Below are 8,548 nucleotides of genomic sequence, written 5' to 3'. Positions count from 1 at the left end.
TTTGGGACATTTTTTGGAGAAAATACTGCTTCACACAACTGTTGATTATATGATATAACTTGCTTCCAGAAGCTAATGATGTATACTAGCATCTTAGGCAACTTTTAAAGGGGATTAAGTTAAATTCCTTAGCTACAACGGCCACATGTTCAGAGAGTCCGTGCGCATATGCAATGTACCTCTGGAAGCTAGGGTTTTTTTGGGGGGAGGGGGCATTGTGTGCTCTGCTTGTGAGCTTCCTGGGACCCATTCATACTACACAATTCTAGCACTATATTCTACTTTTAACTGCAATAATTTCATCCTATGGAATCTGAATGTGAAGTTTGTTGTTGCTGTTGTTAACTGCCCTTGGGTCAACCCTGACAGGGCACTTCTGTGGATGAGACATCTCCAAAACCATTTGACCAATGTGCTGCTCCAGGCTTTCCTGATTGTGTTAATGTTCCTTCTCCCAACATTCATTCTTCCTGCCTCTGAATCTAAGCCTGCCCTGCATACTATGTTTTCTGCATACAGGCTGAATAAATAGGGTGATAGTATGTAGCCTTGCCTGACCCCTTTGTTGAATGGAGACCATTCTGTTTGTCCATACTCATTTCTGATGGCAGCCTCTTGTCCTGAGTAGGTTATGCATCGGGACAATCAAATATAGTGGTACTTCCATTTCCTTAACCCGTCATGGCAACATCCTACAGAATCCTGGGATCTGTAGTTTGGTGAGGCACGAGAACTCTGTGGCTGACAATTCTAATTGCCCTGGCCTATACTGCAAAAGCCAGGAATTCATACAATGGAACCACAGCAGGTAAAGTACAATCATAGCGCTACAATTGTACAGTGTGAATGGGCCCAAATGGGCAGGGCTGGCAGGTGCACCCTCACTCCTTTACTTAACCCATTCATTACCATACAACTCTGCTAAAATGTTTACCCCACCCCCTTTTCCACTTCAGCGTGGAGACAGGAGGTAACTCCAACTGGGGAGGGATGACTTCAGGACAAGAAATGATTGTGTAGCAGTTTGCATGAGAGGGATGTTTTGGATCCATATCAATTGAGGTCCAGAGTATTCATTTCCTTCAGATTTTACTGTGATGGAGAACTGTTAACAAGTTTCCCTAGATCAAAGGTGGAAATCATGCAGTCCTTCAGATGTAGGTGAACTGCAGTTTCCAGCATTCCTCACTGTTGGCTAGAGCTGCTAGGTGTTGCAGTTCAACAACACCTGAATGGCAACATGATTCCCAGCCCTGCAACAGTGGGTAGATGTACTTTATGCAGATAGCTGTTGTCACTTGCCTGCTGAAATCACAAACAGGTGTTAATAAGATAATCTTAGCATTGGAGCATTAATAATGTTGGTGTTCTAAACAGAACTTGAAAAAGTTACTTTTAACTCCCTAAATCCCTCACTAGCCAGGTAATCATAATCCACAGTGTTTATTTCTGAACTCTGCATTTAAGCTTGTCCCGCACAGAAATGGGATTTAAAAGTAGAAAAAACCTGCAAATGCAGGATGTTTTTCAGATGATGTTTCTTCCAAACAGCAATAATACCCTCAAGTCAATCTCGACCCATGACGATTCTGTAGATGAGACCTCTCCAAGACTCCCTATGCTCCACTGCTCTGCACAAGGTCCTGCAAATTCATAAGTATGACCTCCTCAATAGAGTCCATCCATTTAGCATGTGGCCTTCCTCTCTTTCTGCTTCCCTCCACCTTTCCTAGCATTGTTGGTTTTTTTCAGTGAGCTGTGCTGCCTCATGATGTGGCCAAAGTACAACAGTCTCAGTTTTGTCATCTTGGCTTCCAGAGAGATCTCTGGTTTGATCTGCTCTAGGACTCATTTGTTGGACTTCTTGGCTGTCCATGGTAAGTTCAGTACTCTTCTCCAGTACCACATCTCAAATGTATTAATTCTCTTCCTATCTGCTTTCTTAACTGTCTAGCTCTCACATCCATACATGGTAATAGGGAACACAATGGCTTGTATGATTGTTATGTTAAACATAAACAACATGAAGGCACACAGCAACAACAACATAATACAAAGGGGGGGCATCATGTGTAAAAAGGTGTATTTAATTTTCTTCTACTTGTCTGCATGAACAATGCTCATATGTTATGTGGCACAAACATCAACTCCTGTTAACACATCGAAACAAGCATGCTAGATATAACCAGAAGATGGTGCTGTTTACCATGGGGAAAAATCACTTCTCTACCCATAGCTATAACCTGTGAATGGTTATACAAGACAGTGTTTTCATTGAGTGTTATCAAGCTATGTGCCTTGCATGCATTTGCAGCAGTTGATATATTAAGCTTGCCTAGTTGGAAAAAAAATGCAGGGAGCATTGACTGTTAGTTCAATGTAGCTTTCACTGTTGTTGTGCTGTGACTTCAAGTCGTTTCCAGCTTATGGTGATCCTAAGGCAAACCTGTCATGGAGCTTTCATGGCAGGATTTGTTCAGAGGGTGTGTATGTGTGTGCCATTGGCATTATCTGAGGCTGAGAGAGTGTGATTTGCCCAAGGTCACCCAGTAGGTTTCATGGACAAGGCAGGAATCAAACCCTGGTCTCCAGAGTCATAGTCCAACACTCAAAACCACTACCCCACACTGGTTCCCAGCTTTCACTAGCATCACAGTGTGATCATCAAACAATACATAATGAAGCATTTGCAAGGTATCATGGGCATCTTTAACCTTCCTTGGATGGCAAACAACATTTAAGCAGGGTATATTTAGGGTTCGTCTGGCTCTCCAGATGTTGGATTGCACCTCACATCATTCTCTACCATTGACTACACTGGCTAAGACTAATGTGAATTGCACTTCAACATCTGAAGGGGCACAAGTTATCCACTCAGTTGAATGTTTCTCATTATTCATTGGTCTCATGCATTACCTCAGAGTCCATTCCTCTTTCTTCGGCCTTTGAAGCTCCCATGAACAATGGTGATGGGGGACGAAATAGGAAAAAGGAGGATTTATAGTGAGGAAGGTCACTGGAAAGTGGGTTTTTTTTGGGGGGGGGGGGCCAGCTTTCATCACCTTGTGCTCTTTGGATCTGTCTGACTGCATTTCTCACCATTTCAAACCAGCACAGGCACTTGCTGATTCTACGTTATGGTTATCCAGCACATTTGGAAGTCACTAAGTTGAAGAAGGCTGGCTGAAACATTCTTGCCCAACACTGAAGATTTTCACATGACATTGCTATATTGTTCCTTCAACGTCCCAAACTGTAGTGGAATCGTCATAACAGATAGACGATTCCAAAAGATTTTCACATGAGGCTGTAAGTGTTCTTAAAACATTGATATATCAGAATTCAGCAATTCAACTGTTTTGAAATCGTTTTGTAATCATTTGTTGCTGAATTCTGATATATCAACATTTTAAGAACACTAACAACCTCATGTGAAAATCTTTTGGAATCGTCTATCTGTTATGACGATTCCACTACACTTTGGGACGTTAAAAGAACGATATAACGATGCCGTGTGAAAATCTTCAATGTCTCTCAGATCTGCCCCCAGAACAATTCATGCAACAAAACATGGAGATACCAATTACAGATCTTCAGCATGACATCTATCTTCAGTTGAAAGATGGGTGGCAGAGCAGATCTATAGGAACTGAAAGTCAAATGCCATGTTAGGCAACTGGACATTGATGTATTTGGACCATTCGCTACACTGTTAGGGTTCATGGAAGTTTTCACCAAAATATTTGAAGATATGGTCAGTTCAAATTCTAATTTGGTAGTAATCACAGACAGCTCATGGATCAAATGGGCAATTGAACACACACACACACACACATATGCCATTATTGGTAATAATAACTATCATTGGGTGGCATTTCTCACTCGTTCTATCGTCATCTAACTTACTGTACATGGTTGTTGTGCACTCTTTGAAGGAATAGCAATATTTTTTAAAAAAAATAGACAAATGTACTGCATACAGTTTTATTTCCACTGCCCTTAATACTGGAATCTAACAAACTTCAGGTTGAAAGGATTGCATCTGGAATTTAGTCTCAGATACACCATGTTTATTCAATGAGCATCACAGATCAGTCTTAGTACTATGCTAGCCCCAGTTATAGTGCCTAACTATATCCTTATCTCCCAGGCTAGGAAAATAAAGCAGATGGTTTCAGAGTCAGTTTGTACTTTTAAAGGCAGAATGTTTTTTGAAGCGGTTATTAGTATTGGTGGGATTTGTCAAAGGAAAATTTGTGGACAATTCAGTATCACCGAGAGGATTTTGAAGTTTGTCAGATGCACAGAAGTTAACAGCAATGGTGGTGGGCAGTGGAGAACAAGGGTTTTGTACTGTTTTGATATGGTTCTGTAATGATAGCTGAGTTTTTTGCTGAACTTCCAGGGCTGCCTGTTAGGCAGCTATCAGTTTTAATTGTTCCTTTGTTCTTACCAGACAAGCCTGTGAGAGTGGTGGAACCAAGAGTAAACCCTTCCCAGAAGATCAAACTAGCAGGCTCATATATGTAAGGGTTTTGGGATATCACAAAATAAAACCAGTTTAAATGATTTAAAACAAAAGGTGAAACAATCAAAAATAATTTACAAACTAAAAAATATATAGACAGAAATTAGACTCCTGAAGGCTTTAATAAAAGCTCATGTTTGAACTTGGTGCCAAACTAAAGCCAATGTCAGTGTCTGTCATCTAAGGGGAGGGAAATCTATAAATGGGGTGCCACAATACGGAAGGCCGTTCCGCATATCCTCATACAATATCTCACCTTCACTGATGGGTTATAGAAAAACGTGTTCCATCCAAGACATGGGCTTCATTGTTCCCATTACTGTTTATGGTTCAGAAGAGAAATTACATAAAGTTAGTAACTGGCTGATGCCTAAACAGCACTGCTTTATCTTCAGTGATGTTTGAAGCTAATGTGAAGAATAGGTTGGTCAAACACTAATCTCAGTAGTTTACAGGAAAACTTAATGATTAAAAAACTATTTCCAAGTTTAAATTGCTTTTGTGTCAAAATTATATGATTCTATATGACCTATATAGGTGTCATCAAAGCTTTAGGCGTGAGGCTCAGTATCAGTCCATCAAATAAGTTTGCATTTCCTTTTGCAATGAACTTACTTATGCTCTTTGAACTTCAAGGTAGGAGGGGGGGGGGAAATAAAAAGGAGGGATGATGTCTCCCTGGAGTTCCTGACCTACTTTGTAGAGATCTGCTTCTGTCTCCAGCAGAAATGTGGAAACTATGTCAAGAGGATTTACTCAAGTTGTTGTTAAGCATTTATTTCTTTGAACACAGTGCATTCCAAGGGAAGGGATTTAACCGAGACATTTGCACAACCGTAGGTGGAACTGAACAAACTGAACTAATAAGTTGCTTTGCTTGTCAGATGGCACCTGTGTGAAATGGGGAACTTACCAGATGGGTTATCTAACACTCTGCAAACTCTACAAGGAAGGCAGCTGTACAGAACTGTTACAAAATAGATTCTGCCAATACAGCTATATCATATAGAAATATGTTGCCGTTACCTCACTAAACCTCCAAAGCAGGAGTGGGAATCAGGCAACATGTCAGTGTTCCTGGGATGCAACTCCCAGCAGCCCTATCTTAGCACAAAATGTTGAGGAATGCTGGGAGCTGCAGTACAACAATGCCTGGAAGATCACACAAATCCCACCGTAGCAGTTTTGCATTAATTGCAGTTTGAGTGTAGTTGCTACTCCCATATCAAGCCATTCTTCATTTTGCCATCTCACCTATCTTTTCTTCCTTCTCAGTTTAGGTCTTTCCTGTAAAAAGTGCATTTATCACAAGCTTACAGTGTGTTTGATCTGGGGAGAAAAGTTACTGTTTGGACTACTGTGCCCAGAAGAGTCTGGAAATAGTGGCACCAACTTTCCTTTATGTAATACTTAATGGTCCTCAGGAAACCCCAAAGGCTTCCAGAGACCCCCCATCGTGTTTACAAAAAATAATTATCTCCCATATTCTTGCCTGAAAATCTCCAGCAGTTATGGTTCTTCCATCTCGCCTGGCTCTCCAAATCCTGGAGAGAGAAAAAGAGGCCAAATGAAGCCAGTTGTGATACCATGACACTTATGGTTTTGGGGTGGAAACATAGTGCATACTCACCAATATTTCATAGAAGAAAACTGGGAGATGTGTCCAAGTAAAAATAGAATGTGGTCAAGATGGCAACACATATTAATGAGGAAGAAGACACAAGTTAGGAGATGCTGCAGCAGTTTGCTTTTGCTTGGGCCTACTGGGAAGGGCCAGATTCTGCTCACTCTTCTTCTCTCCCCAAGCTGAGTTAACTGAATGCAAATGACGTCTGCACTTCGAACTCACTCTGAAGCAACTGAAGTAAGCTGAGGAAAAAAGAAGAAAGTGGGAGGAGGAGAGACAAAAAGGGACATTTTAAAAGCAGCTGAAAAACTGGGTGACAGAGGATTAATTAGGACTGTTCCTGCCCAACCAGGACAGTGGAAGGTATGATGCTGTGGCCTACCCAGGTGTGTGTGTGAGTGAGTGAGTGAAGAATGAACCCTGCCCCATTACAGTTGCCCACTTGTAATTTAGGACATCGTAATGAGCAACGGAGGGGGGATTCCGGAGGGAGGCTGCACATGCCAGAAGCTGTTGTAGTAATGGGAGACAGAGCCATTCAGTGGGGTTGTAGAGGCAGGTGGATCAGGTACCTACAGAGACGCTGCAGGCTGCTGAAAAACTGGACCACACATAGATAAGGGGTGGAAATTATGCACACACCCTCCTGCAAGAAGCTCGCAGAACTCCTTACCATTGATCATGATGGCTATGACTGATGGGAATTTTACTACCTGATTGCATGAGAAAAGAAAGCCGAAATGGATTGGGAGAGTAGTGACATTCTCTTTGCCTCTTCACATGCTGTCATAGCACTTCTGTTCTCCTTCCTAAGACAGATGGTCATAAAAGCGTGCCTTCTGCCCAACTGATTTTTCCAGCATGGCAAAAGACACACTTTTTTGACCTTCTCCCTTGGAAATAGAATGGAAGTGCTTCGATGGCATGTGGGGAGGCATAGAGAAAGTCACTATTCCCCTGATCCATTTCGTCTTTCTTTTCACATGCAATAAGACTCTTAGTCTGTCAACATCTGGAAGGCCACAAGCCTTAGCTTTTTCTTTCTTTTTCTTCATGTACTTTCTTTTTCTTTGTGTACTTTCCCTTTACCTTTACCCATAAACTACCGAAAATAACTTTGGTCATTGGCTTATCTGGAAGTACAGCACATTAGTAAATACATAAATGTGCATTAAATTTTTATCTATTTTATTATTATTGCTGGTTATCTCTGCAGTCCACCAACACCTGGAGACCTGTCTGCATGATTTTCACCCTGAAGCAGGTTGATAGAAAACTCATAATGGACACAAATTTAGAATTGAGAAACCTTTTTCATGCTTAGCCTCCAGCAAAAACAGAAGACAAAGAAGTCTTACCTTACCGCAATGTTTGTCTCTGCAATATACTGACAATCTGAAATGTTTTGAGGGGTGTATGAGGCCAAAACTACTTACACTTCCTTTCCATTTTATGATTTAGTCAGCATATTCAAGTTTAGATACACATACTATGTACTGTGTGTGTATATCACCATTCAGGCCCTCTTTGTTTTAATGCTGGCACTAAACTATAATTGACTACTTCCTCTCTCCTTGTATCCAAGTAACATTAAACTAATTTACATCTCCAGTTACCTGTTCTCACATATGTCATTCAATGGGCAGATGGTGTTTTAAGTTTTCACATCATGTGGGTTAGAATTCACTAAGGCAGTTACAAATGCATAACCTACAGGTAAGCATTCGTGACTTCATATTCACAATCCCTATGTATTCACTAGTTTAGAGATACCTAAGGACTGAAAGCCCCCCCCCCCCATCTTCACCTAAGGACTGAAAGCCCCCCCCCCCCCATCTTCACCTACCAGGCAGCAGCTGCAAGCAACAGGAGGCCTGTTCCCTTGTTGATGAGGAAGCAGTGACTGACATTTCCACTCCCATCCCATGAGTGATCCTGGGTGTGAGGGGGAATTGCATAGGGACAGGGACCCTATTTCTGACTGTCACACTTTGGCGGGGTACAGACGGGCAGGGGAAGACATCTTGGAGGTGTATTCTGCTGAATACAGAGCCTCCAGACCGCCTGCCCCGGGGGCGTGGCTCAGGTGATGGGGCTTCCACATGGGGGGCAGTGAAGACGCCTCACCTGGGGCCGTTTCTGACCCACAGTTTCCAAACCGCCGCCTCGGAGGACGCTGCAAAGAGAGAGGCAGCTTCTGCACGGGCGGCCAAAAACGGGGCTTTTTTTTTCTTTTGCCGGCTGGCGGATGCGCAGCTGCGCAGCTGCGGCGCTCAGCACCGGCGGCAGAAAGCATATGTGCACATTTAAGCGCCTAAGCCCCTTAAAAACTTTTTCCCTCGCCCTGCCCAAGAACAATGGTGGTCTCCTGCCAGCTGGTGATCAGCTGGTGT

This window comes from Sceloporus occidentalis, unplaced genomic scaffold (genome assembly GCF_023333645.1).
Source record: "Sceloporus occidentalis isolate IW3139 unplaced genomic scaffold, rSceOcc1.0.p SCAF_2, whole genome shotgun sequence".
NCBI lineage: Eukaryota > Metazoa > Chordata > Lepidosauria > Squamata > Phrynosomatidae > Sceloporus > Sceloporus occidentalis.
The sequence above is the reverse complement of the archived record's forward strand: the minus strand, read 5'-3'. Positions refer to the sequence as shown.